This window comes from Lepidothrix coronata, unplaced genomic scaffold, assembly GCF_001604755.1.
Source record: "Lepidothrix coronata isolate B3197 unplaced genomic scaffold, Lepidothrix_coronata-1.0 Scaffold84, whole genome shotgun sequence".
Lineage (NCBI taxonomy): Eukaryota > Metazoa > Chordata > Aves > Passeriformes > Pipridae > Lepidothrix > Lepidothrix coronata.
The window spans coordinates 3,445,799-3,470,151 of record NW_016690264.1 but is presented as its reverse complement, the minus strand read 5'-3'; the positions used below and the strand labels follow the sequence as shown (position 1 = coordinate 3,470,151).

Sequence of the window (24,353 nt, the reverse complement as noted above, 5' to 3'; positions counted from 1 at the left end):
GTGAAGTGGCCTCTGTCACTTCCCAGGATGCATTCACATGCACATCACCAAGCCAAACAAACCCACCTCCTCCGGCTGCTGTAACACAATTTTCAAGAAAGGTGAACATGACAGCCTTCAAAGGGATTTTAAACAAAACAATGTCAGGAAAGGCTTCATCACCCTATGTATCGCACACTTCTATAGCCTGGGAAGAGAAATACCCCTCTCAGTGAAATTCAGACCACATAAGGTTTTTGAATTCAGAATGTCTTTTTTTAATGATATATTCATGCTCACTGCCATCCTTCAGAAACTTCCTTTAGAGTGAATGCTTCTCTCACCAAAAAAAGTGCATTGAATTACTTTAGAGGGAATCAAGTTTCTGAACATCTACAGTGGGAAGAAAAGAGGTGAAGGGAATCTTCAGCAGTTTCACATCTAGATAGATGTCCCTTTCCAAGGATTTATTTACAGAATCATAGAAGGATTTCGGTTGGAAGGGACCTTGAAAATCATCCAGTTCCAAACTCCCTGCCATGGGCAGAAACACCTTCCACTTGTCCAACTAAGCCTTAAACACTTCCAGGGATGGGGCATCCACAGCTTCTCTGGGAAATCTGTGCCAGTGCCTCACCACCCTCACACAAAAGAATTTCTTCCTAATATCTAATTCAAACCTACTCTCAGTTTAAATCCATTCCCTCTTGTGCTACCACTACATATCTTTGTAAAAAGTCCCACTCCAGCTCTCTTGAAGTCCCTTTTGGGACTGTAAGATCTTCCCAAAACCTTCTGTTCTCCACGCTGAACAACCCCAGCTTTCTCAACCTGTCTTCATAGGAGAGGTGTTCCAGCCCTCTGATCATCCTTGTGGCCTCCTCTGGACTCGCTCCAACAGATCCGTATCTTTCTTGTGCTGAGGACCCCAGAAGTGGATGCAGCACTGCAGGTGGGGTCTTACAAGAGTGGAGTGGGAGAATCACCTCCCTCAACCTGCAGGCCACGCTGCTGCAGTTGCATCCCAGGACATGGCTAGCTTTCCAGGCTGCAAGTGCACGTTGCCAGGTCATGTTGAGCATCTCATCAACCAACACCCCTAAGTCCTTCTCCTCATGGCTGCTGTCAATCCATTCTCCCCTCAGCCTATGCTTTTGCCTGGAATTGCCCCAACCCAAGTGGAGGACTGTGCACTTGGCCTTGTTGAACTTCATGAGGTTTGCACAGGACTGCCTCTCATGCCTGTCCAAGTCTCTCTGGATGGCATCCCTTCCCTCCACTGTGTTGACCACATCACACAGCTTGCTGTCATTGGCAAACTTGCTGAGGGTGCCCTCAATCCCTTGATCCATGCAGCCAACAAGAATATTAAACAGTAGTGGTCTCAATATCAACCCCCAAGGAATGCCACTCGTCACTGCTTTCCACTTGGGTATCAAGCCATTGACCAGAGACATGGAGATAGATGGAAAGCTATGCTCCTACGAGAGAAATATTCCCAAGTTCTTGGCAACAGCCACGGACAGGAGGCATTTTGCCATATAGATAGCTGAAGAGCTCACCACAAATCACTGTTTAGTGCTGTGGTTGCTGGCAATGGCTTCTGGGATATTATTAATTATAGGAGTTGATTTAAAAAGAATATTTTCCCCAGCATATGACATACTAAGCTGTCACTAGTTACTTATTTCTAATGAGAATTTCTGCATATTAGGTAAGAGTCCAGAAGCATTACTGGGTATTAGGTGAAAAGGCTGTGTTTCTGCTAGAAGGAAAAATCATCACATTTTCCAGAGATTGGTTTTCTAGAAAAGAAAAATAGCTACTTTCTTTTTAGGACAAAAGCAATAGTTTCTACCTCAGCTTAAGAATCTGCTGCGGGCTCTGAGTCACTGGCTTATTAGCAAAACTGTTTGAAAGAAGCATAAATCTGATTTTCTAAGAAACCAAATCTGCACTTAGATAAAAATCACAGTCTTCCACTTCCCCCTAAATCATGCTCCTTCCCTGTCCTCAGTTCATTCCCACCAACAATGCACCTGCTGGCCTGCTGCTGGACAGATGCTCCCCCAAACCTCCTGCAGCACTTTCCCTTTATCCAGGAGGCTTTTGGCCAGGCCCAGACCCCAAAGGCTGGTGCTTTTCTTCCCAACAGGGAGCCCATCCACACACCGTAATTTCTGGATTATGCTGCAATTCCCTTTTGGCCCTACGTACAGAGCAACCCCATTTGTTTTTCTTTTTCCTCTCTCTGCCTCTCTGTCTCCTGAATATAACATGCTGTCAGAAACCCGTGTTGGTTTGTATCTTTTAATGGCTGTCACCACTCAGCAGCTCACTCCCCTTTTAATGGCACATTTTTCCTCTGCTTTTACGCCGAGCCATTACCACTTGGATGACCAACACTGCACACTTCTGGGGTCAGGTATGAGATTGTTAAGTTTGCTGGTGTTAATTTCTCAGTTGTTTTTTTGCTGGTGCATAGACACACTCTCTTAGTAAATCATGAGAGCTAATGGGGGAGGGAGCCTGAGGGGGACGATGGAGGTACAATTTACAGGAGGTGTTTATAGCTCTTTCTTCTTTCCTCCATCCAAGCCTGTCATCTGGGGAGGCAGCACATCCTGATCTCTACCAATGCAAGATCAAAGCTTTTCAGGTCTGTCAGAACTCTGAGCCTGTCGCTATCCCTATTTACACATGTTTATTTTTATTATTGTTACCATTAATATTAATTCATCTTGACAGTTCCTGAGCAGCCACATGGGTAAGGACCCTACTCCACTAAGTGCTGTACAAACGCAAACCAAAATGACAAGAGCTTACAGCCTCAGGAAAAGCTTGCAACAGAGAAGCTGTTTAAATGCTGGACTTGATTCAGGTCAGTTCAGTGTAGATAGAGCTATGCTGCATTGTCCAGGTCATCACAGCAGTCTAGGGCCCCACTTCTGTTACTTTGAGACAGAATTAGGCACCGAGATGTCTTTCAAGTATAGGCTCTCAGGCTCTGTGCACCTTATTTTCACCAGTAGTGAAAATAGTAGAGGGACTGTTGGGTCCCTCATGACAACCTGCTCCAGGATCTTGATTGTCCAATTCATCAGTCACTGAGGTACCCAATTCCACCCAAAGCAGCAAAGTGCTTGAGTACCTGAGGGATTTAGATGCTTGTTTCATTTTGGCAGAGTAATTCTCCCAAGGTGTGAGTGCCAGGAGCACAGAGTCATCATGTTCACAAACACAGAGGTTTGCTCACAACCAATTCTGTGATAAACAGCACCAAAGAAGATGTATGCCAAATGCAGTTGGGAATTTTACAGTTATTCCTTTAGCACCTCTTTGGATTTTGTTTAGTTCACTCCTGCAACAACAGCTGGAAGCAGTATTTCCGTCAAATTACAGAAAGATTTAGTGTTATCTTAATGTGATACAAGTGTAGCCTGAATTTTATTTATGAGGAAGCACAATATGTGCTAATGAATAATAAAGACTGTCTACAAGGGTATTAACCTGTCTCTGACTGCTGCTGCTGCTTGAGCCAGTTCTCACCTTCTTAATAGGGTTAGCAAGTCACAATGGCTCTGCCACTCACTAACCTCCTCCCAAGGGAGCATATTGCAAACATTATTTGTTTTCTAAGGTTTCAGCTAGGGTTTCAGCCCCTACTTCCAACCACTACACGGCTGAGCTGAAAAACAGACTTTCCTCTCTGCCAAAGATGCCCTGCAGGATGGCAAAGCCAACATCTAGACACCAGGGTTGTCCAAATCCACCATCTGAAAACTGATGGTCACAGAAAGAGTTTGGAAAGAGGCTCGGCCCCAGTTTCACTCCAAAAACTGGCAGCAAGTCCAGGATGTAGTCCTTATTTTGCCCTTCTCGGTTTGTCCATCTGCAATATGAACGGGCATTTGGCAGAGCATTAATGTCTGTATCACTGCTATGGATGTGTGGCTGGTGGAAAGCAGAAGTTTGGTGTAGTCAACAGTAAAATGACAGCTGCAATCAAGAATAGCACCAATATGGTTCACTGATTATCTGAATTACTTCAGGGTATCTTAGCAAATCTCTGCAATGTATCACAGCTACCAAAGGAACACATGATTTTATGCAAAGAACATTTTTTAAAGATGCAACAAAAAACCCACTGATACAAATAGCCGAGAAAACGCAGTGCTAATGGATGTTCCTTTCCTTCTGCATTATTTAGCTTTCATAAAATACTACATAAACACAAATGCTCCTACGGAGAGAGTCAAAAATAGCATATTTGACTTATCTGTTTAAGAAATAGTGACATGTGACAACCAAAACGTTTCAACACGGGATTCTTCAGTTTCAACAACTGTCCAAGGGCTCCTCTATTGAAAATAATCAATGCCTTTGACAGATAAAGAGAGGTAATATAGTGACTTATTTTGATCCAACTTGACAGGGGTCTTTTTGACAATATTTTTCACTGTCAGTCTATTGGATTTGAATTTTAACTGGGGCCTGTGAGAAATATGCTTTTGGTCTTTAGCACTGAATCTCTGCAAATGAAAAGGGCAGTGGGAGAGCCGTACTTACCTGCTTTTTATTTGCCATTTTCTATCAGTCTCCAGTTTTAATTATTCATTTTTAATACCCCTCCCAATTGTTATACTCTTGAGATGTCATAATAAGGCACATTTAAACTATACTTTGCTGCTCTCCTGGCAAGAAGGGACATTTCATGCAGCTAGACTTGGAAAAGGAGCTATTTTCTAATGTCACAGTGTTCAGACTGACAGTTCAGTTGCATCAAGAGCTCATTTGTTCTGCTCTTATGAGACTGCAGAAACTTAAAAGAAGTTATTAATATTGATTATTAAATACACTTGTCCATGTAGGAGCTTGTGGGGCTAAGGATCTCTTCATTAAAATTCTTTATGCAAAACACATCTTTCCTTTAAAATAAAAAAATAAAAATAAAAAAAAAATCAACAAAGGATCCAGATCTGAATTCTCATAGAACAAAATCAAGAAATTTTTTTAAATAATAACTTAAATTACAAGCTGGTCCTTCATTGCTACAAAGCTGCATCAAATAGGTGAGGAGCTCTAGGCTTGCTGTTGGCAGACATCACCCTCAGACAAAGAAAAGGCAGGTGCAGGGTGAAGAGGATAGAGGGAAATTCCTCATTATTCTGTGTTGATAACAGCCTCTTTCAATAATTACCATTTTGAACAACTTCTCCCACTGAGCGGTCAGTCAAAATCCACTTATTCTGATCCAAGTTGTTCGTTCCTGGCTGTGATTCCACAAACATTTTCATCATATAATTTATTTTGGCTTTGATATAAATATGTGACCCTGAAGGGTTCAGTATCTAAATATTTATTTGTTTCTAAGCCTAAGTTTACAGTGTAAAGTGTGAAAATTGCCTTTGGGTATAACAATGCTCAAAGAGACAAGGCTGCAAGATGGCTGAAGGTACAAAGGTACAGGAAATAAAAGGCCTCGTATTCCCAACTCATCATTCCATATATGGCGTGAGACAAGAACCGCATCCTGCCTTTTGATGTATTGTTGTTGTATATGTTGAGAGCTCAGTTGTGTTTAAATGTAGTACTTCAGCTCCTTTGCTTAACAACACCTGCTAACTTGCTTGACATCTCAAAGAGTTTCTTAAAATATTCTTAAACCTTTGGCATCCCTTCCTGCCCTAGGCTTCATGAATAAAACATTTATCCAGTCAGCAGCTTTAGCAAAGAGGAACAGCCAAGTTCCATCCATCAACGTCAGCAGCTGAATTACTGAGTGATTTCAGATCCTTTAATAACTCTGTTTCTTTATGACTGTGTTGGTAAACAATCAAATAGTGCTGGCACCTGGCTTTCAGTGAACATTAACTTTTTTTGCATTATCAAATACTACTAATAGAGCTTGTTGCTGTTATAGTTATTTCAATTAAAAAATGTCTGTAATGCTGCCCACCTTCATGAAAATGCACTGAGGTTTAGTCTTGATTTGTTATGAAGGTCATCGAGAGCTACTCACATTAAACCTGCTGGGACTTTAAAAAAAAGAGCAAGGATAAATAGAGCCTTTACTTCACATATAATGTGCTTCATTTATCATTGGGATCACCATGTAGTAATACACTGCCCTTTTGTAAGGTTGTTAGTAGAAACTAAGCATTTTGGGGTGAAAAACCAATGATATAAGGCTTCTGTTGTTGTAGAACTCCAATGAAGCTTGGAGGTCCAAGTACTAATGGGAAATTGCCTACAGACATTCAAAAGGAGGTTCCTGGTATGAGCCTCTGTGCTGGGGAGGAGGGGGAATGGGGAGAAGAAAAATCAGCTTTCTGAAGTGAAAACTTAGTCAGAATGTATCCGAGCACATTTGGTTTGAATTAAACGTATATTCAAGATAAAAATCTTTTCATTGCACTTTACAGTGGCAAAACAGCAGGAAAAGATTTCCCTCACACTTGGATACAAGCACCAGTTTAGCCTCTAACCAGGGCATGCAAATGGAAAACCTTGGTATTCAATCCTCTAACCTCTCACACAGGAAAACTAATCTCAGGTATGCAGGAATAACACCCTGAAGTCAAAAGGGTCATCTAAATAAGGATGACTGGCCAGGGTACAGCCCTCAATCTGCCTTTATTCACTAGGGATTTGTGCCTGGAATATAAACAGCAAATACCCTCAGACACGCTGTGATATGAGCATAACTTTAAATATCTGATCCTGCAAAAATGATCCTTCCCATCTCTGGGACAGAAACAATTACCAGCATAGAATTTGCAGAGGATGAAAACCATATGAAGTCCCAACAAACAGGAGAAGAGCACAAGCCTCCCTAAGCCCATCTAGACCCTTACTCCCAAGACTTTTGTGCGCAGATGAAAGGTGTCACTGTGGGATCACCCCAGAGACAGCTCTCAGGGGTTCCAGTATTTTCTTTCCCCTCTGGGGAGACTCTCTTCCCCCAGCACAGCATCAGCAATAGCTCCTGTGTTGCCTTGCTCTGCTGAGCACTGCTAAGCCAGGTTAAAGCAGAGCAATGTGTGCAGAAATACGGGAGGTGTTTTCTCACCTCCCAGTACACGTTCCCAGCTGGTAGGAAACCACAGGCTGATTGCACCAGAGAAAACATGGTTTTTTACAGGTTTCTGCAGGTTTAAATGAGCTCTGTGCTACTGAAGTCAAGTGGCACACAGGTAGAGACCAGTAACATTTTCATTTAGAGGCATCTTAGAGCCTCTCCATAGGAAAATAAACAGACTCTTCAGTAAAATTACACCCAATTAAGCCACAGGTAAATAATTAAGCCACAGGCTTCAGTATTTAAGCATTTCCCAGTTGCTTGGATAACTGATGTGTCACCATTATGGATTAAGCTTCTGTGAGTTTTCTCTGTGGCATCTTAAAAATAATAACCAACACTTAGTTATATCCAACTGAAGACTGGCTCTGACTCCTTTGTTGAAATGAAGACAGGTACCGCTCCTGAGCAGCACAACTTAGCTCATTCTTTGATTCCCAGAAAGGGTGACTGCAAAGATTATTAACCATGAATGCGCTTGTTTGGTAAAACAGAAGCCCCTGGCACAGAAAACCAGCTCCAGACCCTTGTCACACAGTGGGTTTGCACAACTGCACATGCTAACTCGTGCAGGTGTTGATCGTGGCTCATCATGCCAACCAAACCCATCGTCTCTTTATCCCATCTGCTCCTGGATATCCAGGTTTCATCCCCTCTCATGTACTGCGTGGATTGCAGCCTCCCTAGGCCCCTTCCCAAAGTCCTGCACACCCAGGCTGGCTTGTGACCCTTTACTGACCGCTTCTGGGGACCACTGTCACTGGCAAAGGACAAGGAGGAGAGGTTTCCATCAAGATCTTCTCCCACCTGCACAAAGCAGCCCAGCAAGGGCAGGAGAGCCAGGTGGGCCTTCCAGCGAGACACTGCATGTCCTGCCGTCACTGGCAGCAGTTTTGGGACAGCTTTTCAGCAATCTGCCTCCCCAGATGAGCCAGAGACAGGAGGTCCCCCTAGACCTGCTCCAACACATGCAGGGCTGGGATTAGTCATGGCTTTGAGGGCTGTTTTTTTTCTAAATTTATTTTTAAAATTGTAATTCTTCCTATGCCCTGTTAAATGAAAAACATAAGACCCAATGGAGGTCTTTGCACTGGCTTTGGAATAACACCTGTGAATATCTATTCTCAGCTTATAAACAAAAAAACAAAAAACTCCAAACCTCATTCCATTTTCCTGCTTGATCCCCAGGCTCTAAAATTGTAAATACAAACTGCACCTCACTCATTTGAAATCTGCAATCTCTCCATCATAAACCAATCTCCAGAGAAATTAGTTACTACTTTTCTGGGAGGGATTTTTTTGTTTTGTTTGTCCACTTTAAAGATTGTGGATTACATAACCAGATATGTGGGTAACCTTTTTTTAAAAAAAGAAAAAAAAAAAGAAAACATATTAGAAAAACAGTTCCATCTCCCCTATATTGACATCAGCTGCAGCTGAAATGCCCAAGGCAAAAAATCTTTTGTCTTGAATTTTAAAAAAAGTGTGTTTTTTCCCCCATATCCCCACTGAAACATGTTTCACACTTCACTACTGGAAACATACCCTGCAGACATTTATATCACAGGCTTTGTTATTATAAGTTATAGCAAAAGACAAAAGGAACTAGGTTTTGTAACCAGAGGGCAAATATCACAACTGCTAATTTGTTAGGGGGTGACATTTCTGATAATGCTGTTTTAGTTGAGCTACCATTCCATATTGTAATTTCATTATAGCATCCTATCACAGCACTTAATAGGAGGGACACACATGAACAGATCTATTACCTAAAACAAACAAAGATATTAGGAAACTTCTTGGGACTGAGTTGTATATTGACTTCTGGTCAGCATTTCCAGAGAATTTCATTAAATTTATGTCATCAAAAAACATAACTTATGGACCTTCTGAACAGGAACTCATACCAGCAGGAGTAACAATTGTTTTTCCCCATTTTGTGATTTATCATCCATTCCATTACATGCTACACAGACTGTCATTTTTCTTTAAATGTGTTTGATAAAAGAGTTCTTGTTCTACTAGGTCAGGTATTATTATTCACCAACATTATGTACTAACCACCACAAATGCCAGCAGCAGCTGCAGAGCTGTTGCTGAACACCAGAGTTAGCACTGGGCTTTTCCCTGCCACACACCCATCCCATAAAATGGGGGAGAAGCTGCAGAGGGAGTAGCTCCCCATTCCTTCCCTGTGCCAAGCAGGACACATGCACTGTCACAGCCAATACCGCAGCACGACGCTGCTGTGAGTAGAAAACAGCTGTGCCTCTCAGCAACACAGCCCATCTAAAAGATTCAGAGCCGCATTTGCTCCCCACTGACCCTGTGGCTGGTTGCCACTCTCACAGGTCTGTGGCTGTAATTGCTCCATGTCAATCCCCCTCTTGCACCAACAGCCCTACCCAATCTCCCAGGGATTTTGCAGCACAGTGGGTGTCAGCCACACTGCCCTGAGCGTGGTGCAAGGAATGAGACATGCTCTTGCCACCCAGCAGCCCTCACACAGCTGAGCCATCAGCAGAGGCAGCTGTGGGCTGAGGACCTGCCCTTTTGCATCCTCTGTTCCAGCAAGTGGCCTGGGAGATCGGCATAGCAGAGCTCAGCAAAAGCACGAGTCTCTCTTTGCACTGTTTGCCAGTTCTTAGATGGTCCCTTATCTGCTCTTAATTATCCAGGCTATTTTTACACGGTTTCTCCCCCCATTTCCTAATTGCCTGAACTTATTTTCCTGATGGTTTTCTGAAGATGAATTTCAGGAGCTCAGTATCTCAGGCAATTTCCAGATGCAATTAACACCACCACTCCCCTCATTAGGGAGTGGCCTACTTTCTCTCCAGCACTACCATACCTCTGAAATGTTTGGAAGAAGTCCTTATTATCCTCCCCATAGCTCTTTTGCTAACATTAACTCCTTATGCTTCACAGGGCTCTCCTCTCCCTGCCTGCAGCTGGGAAATAAGTGCTGCAGTCCCCTCCATTTGCTGCTTTCCTTCTCAAATTTCTGCATGGGGTAGTTGTAGTTCCCAGTCCTGGATGAAGAGCTGTGGTGCCTGTTCCAGTCTACAGTCAAGTCCCATTCTGCCACCCATCAGCAGTCAGGGTACACAGCTGACACTGCTCTAGGTGCTGCTCAGACAGGTAAGAGTGATCCCATCCCAGACAGTTTGCAATCAGTTCAGAGAAATCAAGGAAGGATAATGATTCTCTTGGAAATTCTGGGTACTGAGGCACAAACACACACAGCGTACAGCAAGCCTGGATTTACAGCTCAGTTACAAATAACCTTTTTCTTTTAAGTACCCAAGTGTATCTCCTCCTCTCTACTCAAGCTGAACTCCTCTTGACTTCAGTAGGAGTTCCTCAAGTAAGAGGAGGTGATTTGGCACAGCAGACTGGACATCCTGGTACTGCCACATCCTACAAACCCATCAGTTAGGAACCAAAACCAAAGACTTCTTTCCAGAGCTAACCCATCAAGAGTCCACATAGGAGACTAAACTTAATTGTCTGTGGCTGTTACAGTATCAGATAACCCCTGCAGAGGTAAACAAGAAAACTTGAGAGATTAATATTTTCTTTGATATAAACTTTGTAAGATGCTCTGTTGTCAAAAAGCCCACAGAGATTACTTGTGCTGTAGTAGGAGGCACTTCATTTTCCAGAATCTATGACCCAGCAGAAATTACTGTCAGCTCCCCAACCAGCCGAGGGGTATCGATTCCCCCGTTACTACAGCAACCCATTAGTTATTAGATCGTGTCTCGTATGCAGTGACTAATCTGCCTCAGCGAGGTCTCGGATTTTGACACTTTTTCATTCTAATCTTTAATTAGTTTATTTGATGTGGCCTGCACATTTTATTTTTATACTAAGTAGTTATTGAAAATACAGTCAAAGTGAGCAGAGATCAAAGGAGCAAAACCAGTAGGCTGTCAACTAAACTAGTTATGCAAAATAATAATAAGTAAAAAAAAAGTAGCATGCCATATCAAACACATAAGCCAGCTCCACTCAACACTCCTGAAGTCACACAGAAATCAACCCAGGACACTCTTCCATCCCCAGACTTCACTTGAAACATAAGTGCCCCTTTCTATTGCCCCCATCTCAATGATTACACCAAAAGACTAGGAAGCGTTCACCAGCAACTTTATCAACCTCCTTTGATACTTGGCTTCTTGAGGAGGAATAGACTTTGAGAGGTATCATCCCTTTACACCAAAATAGCCAGAGACTGGGTATCTTTTTATGGCTTATCCTGTCTTTGATGTCAAGTGGTAAGTGAAGGGTCTGCATGACAATCCAAACCTGGACAGAAGAGCAGCATACTTGGCTAAAGACCCACACTTATTCTCACAAACAACTTTACACGTAAAACTGCAGAATTTGGCGACAAACATAAGCAACTTTAACTTTTTATCACACTCATTAATAAGCCCCTGTGTCACCTGACAAAAAAATCCCAGTACTGCTAACAAAAACCCTCACATTAATTTGACAAGTTTTTCATATTAAAAAAAAACCTCGCAAAAAAAAAAATTGAGAAAATGCAGTACCAAAAGCCAAAACAAAAATTAAAATTATGAATTTAGGTTTAACTGAGTTGCCATAATAACAACTTTTTACATCTCCTTCTCCTACATTGTAATTAATCAGAAATAAAGTTCCAAGTGGAGTCTATCCCTTCCAGCTTTCCTATTACACGATACAAAAAAGGAAAGCAACTTTATTCCCATGCAATAAAATCCAGTCATGTCTACTGACTGCGCAGGAAAGGCAATCGCTGAGTGTCTACCACAGGAAAGTTTCATTACATCAACAGTCTGCATCCTGATAAAATCTCTCTTGGTATCTTTCAAGGAAACCACACACTCCTTGCACAATTGTACAATATCAATGACAACAGATCAATGTGCCAGGTCTGCTGTTTTGCTGAGTACCAGCAGAACATCAGGCATAACATGTCCGGTTACTGAAGAGCAGATGATGAGGACTGTCAGATGAACTGACTTCAGAACCACTGCCTTAATACACAAAGAGCAAGCTCCAGCTAATGCCTTTCCAGGTAATGCCTCCCTTTCCTTTCACCTACAGAGATTTAGGCACACAACACCCACCAGATTCTTGTGCACTTAAATGGATGAACATGTAAAACTAACGTCCCTCCGTAGGTTTTGACTCTGCTCCATCTCTAGATGTCAGTGTCTACAGGTTTCAGGGACACATCTGAACTTACACAAGCAAGATGCACTTAGTAGGCATGAAATAATTGCCAAAGTATTCAATAAGGAGAAGTTTTACTTTAGCCTCATTTAATAGCAAACTATGGATTCACGCTATGGCTCTTCCCCAACTTTGATTCATCAAGTGGAGGAAAAGGATCCTAAAGAAGAAGAGATTAGGGTAAATATCCAGATATCTGACTGCATGCATTTTCATTGCTTGTTATGAACCAGGCTGGAGGGCAGCAAAGGTTTCAAATTCAACCTAAGAACTGCTTCACCGGTATCCCCAGCATTTAAATTTCACAACATCGAAGAGATAGGAAGGGAACATTTAGACCACTCACTCACCAGTCCCAGGTCACTTTGTTTAGCACAATCTCCAACACTTCATTCAGTTTCAAAAGTCTCAAATAGGTATGAAATATGAACAGACTTAAATAGAACAGAATTTGGAATTGTCTTAATCTACATGATACAGCACGGGAGTGTACGTACGTGTGTGCCAGCAGTTTTCCAAAACACACCCACTTTGATCCATTAGAAAATTGACCTAGTATGCTCAAGGGAATGGCTTGAGTTAGCCCAAGTAACCCATTTGTGTTATCATCCATCTTGAACAATTCCCTGGATGCAATTCACGGAACTGCAGACCAGCTATTAAATCATAAAGCTGCTCTCCAGAGAAATCTAACCCAGACTGAGCTCATAGCAGAAGAACAGTCAAGTGCTCCACCTATAAGCAGCCAAGCTGGGCATACCCGATTACCTAAATGGAAATCTGTAGGCACATTGGATTTGGCAATAAACTGCACTGTATTTTAATATATTAAGATATACATCACTTATAGGAGGTGGACAGAAGCACTAACAAAAGGGAGTTTCTCATCACTCTTCGTGAAGATGCAGTAAAATCTTAAGGTAAAGCAAGATGCAATTGCATCAATAAAAGAACACTTAGAAAATTGGCAATTAGGAATTGGCATTTCATACAATTAGACATACAATTAGGGAATGTGACTGACCAGTGGAAGAACCCAAAGAGTTAAGTCATTGCTCCTCACACTCTTCATTAAGAAGGTGGAGAGTCAGAAGTGATCAGTACTAACACACTAACAAAACAGACCAACTTACACTTTCTGACAAGGTATTTCATAACACATACATATACATAATCATACATACCCATACATAATCATACATACTAATTTCACCATAGGTAAGTGACACTTTCCGCTCAGACTTTTTTCCATAAGCCTAATATTCTACTTATGAGTAACCCAGCCTCACATGTAAAAAACTGATATCTGAGGCCTTAACTTGAGGCATAGAGTAAGATCTTAAATCTGTCCCCTGTATACCCCTAACTCCCGTGTCCCATTTGGGGAGTAAGTACAGGTGCTCCTGTCCTCTGAGATTTCCCTCCCAAGAGCCTCCATTTCATCCCAGTGCAGGCCAGGAGAAGCAGTCCCCACAGCCCTTTCCTATACTAAATGCCTTCTCAATTTCTTCTGAAATCAATGGGGGTGCAGTACGTCCCACAAATTCTCTAGGAGTTCGTAGTTCCAAGCCCGAAGGCCCAGCCCTGTTAACACTACAGAGCTGAACACAAGGCATGTCAGCCATCCCCTTGAAGTCTATTTTATTTAATTACCACTGTCAACTGTCTAAAAGGCTGCTAGCTTAGGAAGGTGAGGTGGAGAAGAGAAGCAGTGTAGGAGAGAAGGCTTACAAACGATCCCTACACATTAGCTTGGTGATGAATGAGGAAGCAGAAGAGACATTGCAGCTAAGTACCAGCTCCTGAGTCTTTGTACACCATTACATAAGCAGTTACCCACAAATAAAGCACATTCTATGCTCTTCTCCATATCATATTTCACTCTAGCATATAAACAATCTGATATGCCTGTAAGCAGAGTCCAGATTCAAGAATATTAAGAAATTGCACAGCTACGGTAATAATGAAACAAAATTCCTAAGCCAGAGAAAAACCAGCTGTGTGTAATTCATTATGTCACAAGACTGTCATGTTGCTCAACAGAAAAACACGCCTTTTGCCTGGCTTTGATCAGACCCTTCTGCTGCCAGAAATCACACTAAACCTATAGCAAAACATAAATTATGCTTCAGGACATCATACATTTGTCTTGCAAACCTAACCTAACTTTAGGCACTTCTGAGAATAAAGCAACATGCATTGCAAATGTACATACACTGGCAGTGAAGTGACAAAACTACATACAGTTGGACACTACTGTGCTGGAGAAGAACATCTCTGAAGCACAAATTCTGGCAGCATCACCAGTAAACATGTCTGTGGGCCACATCCTCACACTGGTACCGATTAGTGTAATCCCTTTACTGCAGGGCAGCTCTACAGAAAAGCTCCAGAGAAGCATGTGGTTTAACAGTGCCTGTGTGCTAAATGAGGACAAGAACCAGTGAAAGGAAAAGGAACAAGGCTGTAGTAGCCAGTTTATCATACTTGAACCAAGGACTTACTCCTTTTACATACTGCCCTTCACAGCTGCCATGCCTTGGAGGCATTTTCTTTGCTCAGAAAAGCTGTGCACCTCCCCCCGTGGTGGCTGGCTGTGATCCCATCACTGCTGCATGGAGCATTAAGGTCAATATGCCTGTAACCATAAATACCGAAATACATATTGCTAATGATCAACCATCGTCACTGAGCAAAGACAAATGTGTGCAACCGCAAACTCCGAGAGCACCACAGCATTGCCTTCAGGGGAAGGAAATGCACTGAAGAACCTGGACTTCTTGTCCCTGGAAATAAGCCATGTCTTCATGGCCTAGTCACCTCTATAAATACAATGAAGTATGGTAAATACATCTGGGATTACATTAGACACTGAGCAATTTGGGAAGATTGGTCGACTGTGGAAATCCAAAATGGTCTCACTAAAGCAGCTTAAGTGGTACTAGCTAAGCAGGTTTGGAGCCCACATTTCAATGCACAATACCATTTTATATGGGAACTCACTTTGCAAAACTGTCTAGGCTCAATGTCCATTACTAGACTACTTGCTGATTTATTGTGTCATAAATTGGAACTTCTCCTAGTGCCCTTTGTGTTGATGATGTCATTTGAAGATCACTTCTCTTTATGGTTGGTACATGCGGTAAAAAGATTTACTGTGTTCATATGTCTCCACCAATGGCTCTTACGTACAACCTTTAAGATCCAAACACAGAGTGGGATTCAGCTCACCTTACCAACATCCCAAAGCCAGGCCAGCTTTGCTATATAGGTTCCTTTTCTATAGAAAACAAAAAAAAAAGAGGCATGTTCAGATCATGAGTCTTTCCACCTAGCTCAACTTGATGAATCCAAGCCAAAATTAAGTTGCATACTTATCTGACTATGCTATGTTCAGTATAACAGGACAGTTAGGCAAAATAATAATAATTAAAAAAAACTAGCATGCCATATCAAACACGTAAGCCAGCTTCACTCCATGCTAGAGAGACCTCTGCCCTGTAAGCAACATAATTTAGAAGGGGAAGGGGGACTGGTAAGCATAGTAAGATGGCACATGTCCACCTTATGTAAATGTTTATAACTGGTTTAACCAATTTGTATGATTATTAACAAGATTCTCCCTTCAAGCTTCACTTACCCTGGAGACACAATGAAACAGAAATAAGAAAAGACCTGAACTTGAGGCATTTAGGAGATGAAATCACATCACAATTCTCAGGTTTGTGCAGGTGCAAGCCCTATAACAAGCAGAGAGAAGCAGAGGAGGTGGATCAATCCCAATCCTTCTCCAACTCCACATGTGCACTACTCCTGCCTCACTGAGCTTTGGGGTAGAAGTGCCCCAGGAAGGGTTTACCCTTTTGACACAGGAACAGAGTTCATCACAGGCATGATGAAAATCAAGCCACCATGTTCCACAACCACCACTGAGCTCAGCTTCAGTTGCAGTGAAACCTCTCTGCCTTCACACCACTGTGGTTTTCCAGTCCTGCTCTCGGCACAGTGGAGGCAAGTCCAGCTGGGCCTGGCCAGGGAAGACAGGGGGGCAGCTGTACACACACCACTGCCTTACATCACCCAAAATGCTGCCCTGGCTGCACTACTGGTGGGAAGGGGAAGGATATACAGCAGCTTTTACAGCATTTCCTCCAATCTGCAATTCCTCCTCTGGAGGATCCGGTAGAGGTCTTGGCATTAACTGGATTTGAGGGAGCAGAAACCTGTGCCATGGCAGAACCTAAGGCACCCCAAATGCATGCTCAGAAAGCCACTTTAAAGACAGCAGAGGAACAGAGCAGTTGTGCCAGTGCAGAACACCAGGCAGTGAAAGAAGCACCCACCTCTTCTTGGTGGGTGGTCCCACCACAGGCAATGGAACTTTGTCCTCAGCTGGCACTGGCTGCTCCATACACCCCCTCAAGTTATTTACCAGCCTTTCTCTGGCTTTCAGGAATATTTACATCTCCCATTTCATGGGAGGAACATGCAATTTGGGCAACACAGCAAGTGGAGATAGCCACATTTCTGGGTACTGGGGTATTTCTCTTCCCAGGTATCTGGTGGAACACAAGCAGGAACACCAGTCAACATCTCACCCTTGCAAGCACAGTCCTAGCCTCTGCATCCACAGCAAAAATTAAAATTGCACAACCATATCCACCTCTTTAAGATCCTGTAGCAAAATTAGTAAAACATGCAGCTACTCTATGTCATTTTTATTGTATATAAAAAGAACCCATTACATTTATTTGTTACTTTTTGTTGCTGTCACGAATGCCTAAATAATCCTTCAGTGTTTAGAAACAAGCCACTGGGGACCAATGAGATACATTTATTGTAATTACATGATTCTTCTAATTAATTTTTGTCAGGAAATTTCAAAGTAAAAATCTCCAGCTAAATGGGTCCCCCTCCTCTTCCCTCCAGCCAACAGACACGTTTCTGAGCCTTGTTTAAAAAGCTCGTTTCCTTTTTGCCTAGTTGAAATAAAGTGGAATTGTAATTGAGAGTGGGCAGAAAGGAGAGAACATTGTCATTAGACCACATTGTTTAAATCAACCTGTAACAAGCATTTCATTTTGTTTGGGTCATTAACTACATTTGAGTGAAAAATGTAGTTTGCCTGGCAAATTGGTTGGTGTCCAAATGCCTCCAACAGGAGACTTGTCTGGTTGAAACCCAAAGACCACAACACAGACACACAAATTTTGCAGGTGGGAAACTTAACCCAGAAGGAAACAAGCATCAAAAAAAGTGGATGCTTATCAAAGCTATACACAGAATTTGATATTTACTGATCTGTGAGATTGTACAGCCTGAGGCAGTATTCTCATAATTTATTCTATTCTCTCCTGTAACACAGATCACTGAATGTCATAAAGTAATTCAGATAAGATAGCCTGTAATTAGGGATTAATGTTATCAACTGCTGGACACACAGCCACTTGTGACATATGATACCCAAGTGATTTTACTAAAACAGTTTACCATATCCCTGGATAAGCCTCTAACAAAACCATTTGAACATTCGACCTCCCTTTTCCAAGGCGCACCAGGATTTGGGAATAGTTCACTTACTTTCTCTCTTGCTGCAATAAATTGAAGAGTTTCCAAGCTTCCACCTCATCCCACTCTGATTCCCACTACCTCAAATTAAAAAGTCCATCTCCCCCAGCCTTTCCACATGGAAATGCCCACCCACCCTGTGAAGCTCCTACAGCTGTCCTTCAGATCCCTCCAGCTCCTCATCTTCCCCACAGCACCCCCCAAACAAGACACTCTGCTCAAACCTCTGCTCTGCCAGTGTGGGCAAGCAACAGGCACCTGCCCCTCGCCCATACAACACCTTGGGTTATCTGGTTTGGCTTTTCTACAAGAACATGCAGTTGTTCACCCATTCAGTTTCTGATCCCTGATAAGCCTTCACATCCTTTCCTGCCCTTCTTAGTCCAATATTTTCAGCTTCTGCCTCTGCTACTGAAAACTTAAAGCCAGGTGTGGTATATGTATAGACATATATATATATATATATGTTTAATTTTATTTTTTACTGAACTGCTTTCTAATAATTTCTCCAATTTTCCACAGTTCCACTGAATTCTAATGCTGATCTCCAAGGTGATGCCACCTTTCTCAAGTTGGTGTCACCTCCAGGCCCTGCCTGTAGACTCTTAATTCCGCTGGCAAAGTCACAAGTGAATAGTTCCAGACCTCTGATAGGCACCATAAGGTACCTCACCTAAAGCCCTCTCCAGTTTTACAGCAAAACACTGATAACCTCTCCCTGCACATACAATTTGCCAGTCACTCACAACCTGTCTTAGAGAATCCATTTCCTTCAACTGCTCCGGCGACAGACACAAGATGTCACAAAAAGCTGTACCCCAGTCAAGCTGTCTGACACCCCTCCTTCTGCCCTGTCATGCTATCATAGAGGGAAACTAGGTGAAGCTGACATGATGTGTCCCTGACAATTGTGCTGGCTGTTCTTTATCACCTGAGATGCTCCAAGTGCATATGGACAGACCACTGGATCATTTGCCCCACAGTGAATTCAAACAGACCAGTCCAGGCTTGCCCAGTTCTTCTTTTCCCTCTCTTTCAGAGGCACGTTCTACCTGCATCTTTTCTAGAACCTCCCCAGACTTCCTCATATTCTTGAAGGTAACTGCTAATAGGCCCTGAAAACTGCTCTGGTCTCTTCTCAAAATGCTCCAAGAGCTGGGAACATCCAGGTTGCGCCAGTGGTCTAAAAGCTGCAGAAATTTGGAAATCTATAGTGTTTGCTGCTGCTTCAGAGAGCAAAGGGGAGATGTTTTCTCCCCACAGCTCTGGGCAAGCTCAGGGGCCCAGCACTACTGGTCTTTCTTGCTGTCCCATTGACCTTTTATGTCAATCCTAAAGCATGGTTTGAATCGTGACCTTTCCTTTCACAACCGTCACCTGCATCGCTTTTCATCTTTTCCCATTCTGCCACCATATCCCTGTTTCTTCAAATCTGTTCTTGCCCAGCCAGCTGTGAAGCTGCATGGTATATCATGTCCTGCTGTGTCTTTCTTTCCAAATCCTACCTTGCACAACCAGGGATCGGATCTAATCTGTCAGATGCTCAGCAGAAGCCTCATTCACCCCCATTTCTTTGGTGATCCATAGCCGACTGTTTCTGACAGACTGCCTGTTCCCAACAACCCACAGCAGGATCCAGGATCCCCGCAGTAGACATACCATGACCTCAGTCTGAGCATTGGCCTCTCCCCCATAGGCAAGTCCTCCCTGAACAAGCTGTACACTCTTCTATCAGCACTGCAGCCACAGCCATTTTCTACCAAGCCTCTGCTATGGCATTTAAATTATAACATTGATTACAAATGAGATATGAAGTTCCTCCCTTTTATTCCTTGTGCTGACATACCTTAAACATTTGACTGACTGTCCCATTAATTTTCTCCTTGTGACAATTATGCCTCAACCTCTCCCAGTTCTTGCTCGTGCCAGTGGCTTGATGCACCACTATTCTCTGTCAATCCTATTTTAAAGCCTTCCTTGGCAGCAGCAAATCTCTCCTAATTGTCCATTTCCTGCACGTGTGGTTGCACTGGGACAGCACACAACACAGGGACAGTGTCTAGCATTGTATTTGGTCCCTGCTACTCCTGCCTCTTGTCCCTTGCTGCATATCATCTTAACTGCAGTGATGCTTATGTGAAACAACCCCAAATCATTCTCTCCTATCCTCCTGTTTATGGAAAAGCACTGATTAACCAGAAGTATTTTTATTTAAACCTAAAAGCAATTTATATTATATATATAAAAAAAAAGGTCAGGTAGATACTCCATTTATCACTATTACAAAGGGCTGTAACACAGTGATGAAAAGAAAGAGAAATTAATTACAAGTCAGAGGCTGCAATAACTCTCTCTGTAATTGTGACGAAAAATTTAAATTAACGTTTCTGTCAGTAAGAGAAGTTTGATTAATTTTACAATAGTGGAGATGCTATCACCTTAATATTGGTGGGTAAGGAAATTTTACTATTTGCAATTTAGATGTAGATCATTTCTTTAAGACTCAAAAAGTGCCTGCGAGGCACCTTCACACTTTATTAACAGCTCAATCAGTGCCACGCTAGAAATAATTAGCCAAGAAACCATGTAGTAAATATATCTAGACTAGCAAACCTGCAGAATAAGAAGTACATAATAAAATCCAGACCCCTCCAAGAGAAACAGCATCTATCCAGATCTCTAAAGCGACTGCTGCTGCCCAGCTGCCTGCTATGGCACTCTGCCTTCAGGGAAACAACACAAATACCAGGTTTTCTGACAGCTTTGTTTTGTTTTCTGGTTTTAAGCCTCTGCTCGGTTGCAAAGCTGGAGGGCAGAGGGGGAAGATCTAAGCAGTGCTCACTGACATCGCACCCCTCCATGGCAGCAGCCACATTCCCTGGGTGCCGTAGGAGGTGCTGGATTCCCTCTGGGGCTGCCGAGTGCAAGAGGTGGGATGGTGAAGGGCTGCTGAGGACACTGCTGCTGACAGATGGTGAGTGAAATGCAACAGGAAAGAAACTGAGGCAGGCAGGGGTTGCCATGGGGTAGGACTGAGGACTGAGGACTCACTCACCCTGCAGCAGCCACACCTGAGCACAGTGTGCAGCAGCCAGGCAGGGCCTCCTGCTCATGGACACTGGCATTACCTTGTTGGATTTGTTTTGTTTTCCCCAACTTTCAATCCTCACAAGACCCTTACCAAAGTCAGGCTCTCAGAGAGCCCCATAGACAGACCCTGGCCAGCCCCTGCTCTCTCTGCAACTTTAGAGTCTCCTGCCCCTTAGGACAGTACAGTGCCCCACACATGACAGGCCAGGACCCAGGCAGCCCCTCCACTCTAGCTGGGAGCACTGGCACCCTTTAATCTCAAGCCTGGCAGCCTCGTGCACTGCAGAGTGTGGCATCAGAGCAGGGAAGGGCAGCACTGCCTTGGCATCCCCTCCAAGACCACTTTGTGGCAACAGCACACACGTCCTTGTGCCCCCAGGATGTTTATCGTTAGTGTCTGAACTGTGCCTGGAAGGGGACAATTCATGTATTTCTGTCCCCTGAAGACCTTCCCCACCCCAGCCCACACAGGAGCAGGGGATGACACAGTGAGGGAGCGCAGCAGCCCCTCAGGCTCTATGAGCAACACCAGCCTTTGCTACAACAAGCCATGCAAAAGCCCAAGGATATGATTCAGGAAAGTAAGGATCAGACCAAAGCCCTGGGAAGCTTTCCCAGTTCTTCTCTGCGCTATTTAACAAGGGCCATTAATTTCTCCCTTTCATAAACACTGTGAACTATGAAAATCTGAGAAATAAATCTGAGAAATAAAATGAGCCTAATGAAAATGTATTGGTTCTAAGGCAATCAATGCCATTCAGCTTACAGAGGAAAGGAAACACAGCTCCCCATCTGTACTCTGCTCCCTGTAGTCAACAAGGCTGACTGTTTCCAGCATGGATCAATGAACCATTCGTTAGGGGAAGAAAACCCGTACGAACAGCATTCATCTCTCTCCAAGATCAAACAAAACTGCATAGGAACTTTCAAGATTGCTCTCGAAACTGCAAGTCTAGGGAAAGCTGGAGCACTTCAAGTTGCTTTGCATATAATGGTGTCCAGTAAACCATAATGGCTGCTGCACCCAGAGACTGAGCGGGGAGAAGCTGACACTGTGCACGTCAAGGTTGGATCACTTCTTCCATAGCTCAGAGGCAGCACTGCACTGTGGGTGCAGGGGTTCGTGAAAGTACTGGGGTGAGTAGAGGGGAAGGAGCTTTCTAATGCTCTCAGCTTGTAAGTATTATTATGCAGTTGATACGAATTTCTCACTAAACTTCTTTAGCTAGAGTGAAGATAAAAGGCCGGGATGGGGGGAAGGGGAAAAAAAAAGGAAAGGAAGGATGGAAGGCAGGCAGGCAGGCAACAGTGTGATATAACCAAAGAAATGCACTCATCATTCAAAGAACCTAAAAAATGGGTCTTTTCCCTAAAAAGCTGAATTCCTTACAAGGAATGCTATGAAGAAGTGTTTACTCCAGTAGCAAAGACATCCCCAGAAGCAGGCAGGAGCTGGCACTGCCACAGTCTGCTGCGGAGAGCTCTGCAGCTCCAAAGTATTTGTACTGGAGGTAGAGATGGAGGTAACTGTTCTGTCAAGTGCCAGCCCCTTCCTCAGACACATCACCACAGCATCTGACAAACAGCACCTCCAGGATGGCTCTCAGAGCTGTCACTGGTAGCGCACAGTGTAATTCACCATGACATTAACCGGCGTGGGGCAGCACAAGGTCCCCAAACCACACTCATTTAAGTAACTGGAAAGCCAAAGAAAGCACAGGCTGGCCAAGGAGGTGAACTGCAGCAGGCACATAAGGCAAATGTTTATAGCACATGGCTAAGGAAAAGCCACATTCCTTTCTGCCATTGAGCTGACACAAAATTTAATGGGAGATCTTTTATAAGGGCGGGGTACGGAAAGAGGCACTAAAGGCTGTTTCCAATGACATTTGAAAGTAGGCGACAATAAAAAGAGGGAATTATAAAATACAGATATCAGATTGGCCACAAAACTTAAAAGTGGAATTTCCTCATGTTGTGAACATGGTTGCAAGCCATGAAGAAACACTTAGCTGCCTTATGAAAAACAGACGGAAAAGCAAGATATGGAGAGCAGAGTGAGTGTAAGAGCATAATGCCACTGTAACAGGGTATACTGCAGTCTGAGCTACAGCTGACAACAGAACTGCACCATCCCAGAAAGGCCAGTTACAAAAACACAGCATGGTCCTACCGACTCCAGCCACCCAAAGCATTTACCTGCACTGTGGGGTCAGTACCATAAGGAAACTAAAACCAGAGTTTTCCTCAAGTTGCTCCATTGCCTTTATGGCTGAGCTGCCTCTTGGGACTAGGCAGTGCCAATAGCTTCCAAAGAGAAAGAGCTCCTGACTGGGCAGTGACAATCCTGCTGTCAAGCCATTTTGGTAGAGCCTTTCATTTGCACTAAAACCTGAAAACACTCCACTTTAGTGCTTTGGTAACACACAGCAGAAGGGGACAGTCCCTGGGGACACCATCCCCTTCCCACCTCTGCTCGAGTCAATGCCTTTTCTCTATATCTGGGCACTGCCAGAGTATAACATAAACATGAACTAGTGGCCCTCCAGTAAGTATTTGACAGATTAAACATCACCTTGAGCTTTATTTCTTCAGCAGAGCTATGAAAAAATAACTTCCACTGTAAATTGCATTCTGTGATAGCTTGCAGAGTGACTGCCTGCCCATTGAGACTCTGCTTTGGAGTGTGTCTGTGATTCCTCTCACCCATCAGGTCTAGCTCCTGCTCCCATGGCACTGCAAAAATAGGAACTGAGAACTAGTGCTCCAGCTGCCCTGCAGAGATGACCATCATGAGAACAGGGCAGGCTCCAGAGGGATGCCAAGGACAGAAAGTTTGTGTGATACAGGGGCTGGTTTTGATGTTTTGGAATTAAATATTACAACACAATTGGAGTTTGTCCCAGAGGCCTGATGGAATTATCCCCAAGGAGAGAGACTAACAGAGGGCACAGATGCTGTACATCCACAGAAAAAAAAAAGTTGGAGAAATATTATGATTCTTGTTTTGAGAGCTAAAGACACATTAAGAACTTCATGAATCACTCAGAAGAGCTACACAATTGTATGACCTGGCAAGATATGAGGCTTTCCAAGAAACTTACTATCTCTGGACAAACAGATGTCACAAAGTACCCAGCTCCTCAATTACATGTTTTCTTCTTCCTCATCTCCAGGAAGTAGTTGCTGAGCTCAGGCAGCAGCCACAGAGAATCAATTGAACCTGTTTATTGAGAAAATGCTGTCAAAGAAACCACTGATTCCTTATCATAAAGGATGCACTTGGGAACTATGCACCATCTGTGAATTAGATCCAAAAGCTCTCTAAAACTTCATGTCTTTGAATGGTAAAGCTTTTAAGAGGAACAAAAAAAAAAAAAAAAGAAAAAAGAAGTAGTTAAAAAAAAAA

The 24,353-nt window shown here is 43.2% G+C and overlaps 1 long non-coding RNA gene across 1 annotated transcript in view; it reads right to left on the bottom strand.

Moving 5' to 3' along the window:
• The window catches only part of LOC108500045, a 55,239-nt gene extending 35,769 nt beyond the window's left edge, over window positions 1-19,470 (bottom strand). The window contains exons 1-2 of the long non-coding RNA XR_001875746.1: window positions 19,360-19,470; window positions 15,518-15,566 (exon numbers count right to left, since the gene is read on the bottom strand). This is a non-coding gene — a long non-coding RNA (uncharacterized LOC108500045). The remainder of the gene's footprint in view (window positions 1-15,517; window positions 15,567-19,359) is intronic.
• Between the last annotated feature and the right edge of the window lie 4,883 nt (window positions 19,471-24,353).